Source organism: Trichechus manatus, unplaced genomic scaffold (genome assembly GCF_000243295.1).
Source record: "Trichechus manatus latirostris isolate Lorelei unplaced genomic scaffold, TriManLat1.0 scaffold00031, whole genome shotgun sequence".
Classification (NCBI taxonomy): domain Eukaryota; kingdom Metazoa; phylum Chordata; class Mammalia; order Sirenia; family Trichechidae; genus Trichechus; species Trichechus manatus.
In genome coordinates this window covers 2,476,949-2,480,118 of record NW_004443967.1, presented here as the reverse complement: position 1 = coordinate 2,480,118, position 3,170 = coordinate 2,476,949, and positions in this window count along the sequence as shown.

The following is a 3,170-nucleotide window of genomic DNA, read 5'->3' as shown; positions in this document are numbered from 1 at the left end:
CACCCATGGAAACAGCAGTCAAGAAATCAAAAGACGCATTGCATTGGGCAAATCTGCTACAAAAGACCTCTTTAAAGTGTTAAAGAGCAAAGATGTCACTTTGAAGACTAAGGTGCGCCTGACCCAAGTCGTAGTGTTTTCAGTTGCCTCATATGCATATGAAAGCTGGACAATGAATAAGAAAGACCAAAGAATTGACACCTTTAAATTATGGTGTTGGCGAAGAATACTGAATATACTATGGACTGCCAAAAGAATGAACAAATCTGTCTTGGAAGAAGTATGGCCAGAATGCTCCTTAGAAGCAAGGATGGCAAGACTTTGTCTCACATACTTTGGATGTGTTATCAGGAGGGATCAGTCCCTGGAGAAGGACATCATGCTTAGTAAAGTAGAGGGTCAGCGAAAAAGAGGAAGACCCTCAATGAGATGGACTGACACAGTGGCCGCAACAATGGGCTCAATCATTGGATTGTGAGGATGGTGCAGGACTGAGCAGTGTTTCGTTCTGTTGTACATAGGGTCGCTACAAGTCAGAATGGACTCAATGGCATCTAACAACAACAAGTTTAAGTCCAGACAAAATGAGAACTTTTTCTAACAGTTCCAATTAAAGTCAGAGGATTGCATCTCTTAGGCTTAGATGGGGTCACACGCCTATTCAAGAACCAGTTATTGTGGCCAGAGCAATACATTGAATTGTTTAAGAAAGGGTCATGTGCCTATCGATGGAGCTGGCAGTGGAGTCAGTTCTATCCTCACTCCATGCATTGGAGAACAGGAGTTTCTCTAAAGAAAATCAGCAGAGGACTATAGTAGAAAAGGAATCCCTGGGTGGTGCAAATGGTTAACACACTTACTGCTAACTGAAAGGTTGGTGGTTCAAGTCCATCTAGAGGCTCTTCGAAAGAAAGGCCTGGCAATCTACTTCCAAAGAAATCAGCCATTGCAAACCCTATGTAGCACAGTTCTACTCTAGAATTCATGGATGGGGTTGCCATGATTTGCGATCAACTCAACAGCAACTGATTATAGTATAAAAAGGGAGTGTGGATGCTGGGAACAAAAAACAAACGTCCACTAAAACTTGGAAAGAAGCTTTAATCTCTACTTTGTGAAATGGTAGTGGTAGTGATGATGATGATGATGGTAGTGGTTGTGGTAATGACGATGAATCAATTGACATATGAACTTTTGCTTATTAAGCACCTACACTATTCCAGGCACTCTATGAATAGTGAACATACAGTGTCTCTAATCCTTATCACAGCACTGTAAGATGGGTGTTATTATGCCCATTTTACAAACAGTGAAATCTCAAAAAGGTCAAATGAAGTGCCAAGATTGCACAGCTAAGTAAGTGGGGAAGGATTTTAACTCAAATCTGTCTGTCTTAGGATCCTGGCTTTTTCTACTGTGTCTGTCCCCAAGCAAGCATTTCCCACTCCTAACTTGTTAGAAAAAATGGTGTGTGCATATATGCATATGGGTGTGTGTATCTGTGTTAAGAATTGGGAGACAGATGCATAAGGAGGCAAACTATACGGAAAAACAAGATGGTTTCAGACTGGGTACCCTGACTGGGTAGGTGTAACCACCACCGTAACATTTTGTGTCTCAGGAATAGTCTGGCCCATTTGCGGCTGGGAGTCTCCATCTGTGGGGCTCTGTGTGGATACTTATTAAGCCGGAATCATGCTGCATATTCATCAGATGACTTGTTAATCAGTTGCCAAGCTCCTCTGGAGAGCAGGAGTCTGGGAGCTCAAACGAAGAATAACAGACAGCATGTCCTCACACGCTCTCTTGAGCGACATGCTATTGGAAATTATATAAAAGTTTTCAGGAAAGTAGGTATAAAATGGAGAGTTTGCTGTTCACAGGTACCACATGCTTTCTTTTTGATCATTTATTTTTTGGCTTGCTCTATCCCCACAATATATAAAAAGTGGAAATAATCTCTGGCTTACAGAAGAGGTCCAGAGAATGAATGATTGAAAGCTTCAGTGTGGGTCACATGAGAAGTCACATCTCCTGACCCTCTATTCAGCAGAGCCCTGGTGCAATGTTTAAGTGCTCGGCTGCTAACTAAAAGGTTGGCGGTTCGAACTCACCTGGTGGCTCTGCGGGAGAAGGACCTGGTCATCTGCTTTCATAAAGATTATAGGCAAGAAAACCCTATGGGGCAGTTCTACTCTGTCACATGGGGTCGCTATGAGTTGGAATTGACTTAAAGGCACCCAGCAACAACAGTTAAAGGAAATACTCTGAGGGAATTCTTCATCTAGGCTTTGCTGCTAAGAAGCTATTCATTAAATGCATATGTGACTCACAAGGATGTATGCCCTTCATCTTTTCAGTTCACCAACAAACTCCATCCACCTCCAACAGTGCCTGGGCCATAGAAGAGACTCAGAAAAATATTTGTTGAAAGAATTAATGAATGAATCTAAGTTCTCCAGAATCCAGAATACCCAATTCCAATCCACCATGACTGCCAGAAGTGGTGTCCTCCTCAAGCCCTCCCAAGGGTCCCCATTGAATGCTGCTGATCCCCACAGACCCAACCTGACTGCGTCACCTCTCACCCAAGATGCTGCTCTAGGCTTCTTGGCTGGTCTCAAAATGACTGCCTCAAAATCGCTTTACCTGTTCACTGTGCTCTCTCATCACAACCTATGCTTCTGGGTGGGCTCAGCCCCTGTCTAAATTTTTCTGAAGCACAAGTAATGCTTTGAATACAGAATAAGTACAATAACAACAGAACTTATTTTATAGTAATTACGAGGAATACATGAGATAATACATGTGAAGTGTCAGGCTACCACAGAGTAAGTGTGTAGTTGTTGTTGTTATGTGCCATCAAGCCGATTCCGACTCATAGCGACCCAGTGTGACAGAGTAGAACTGCCCCATAGGGTTTCCTAGGCTGTAATCTTGATGGGAGCAGATCACCAGGTCTTTTCTCCCACAGAGCTGCTGGTGGTTTGAACTGCAGACCTTTCAGTTAGCAGCTGAGCACTGAACCATTGCACCACTATGGCTTCTTAATTGTGTAGTAAGAGGTAGCTATTCTTGTCACCCTGGAGACGTGCTGGTTAAGAGCACAAACTCTGAGCAAATTTCTTGGGTTCAAGGCCTGGCTCTGTATTTAGTAACTGTGTGATCTT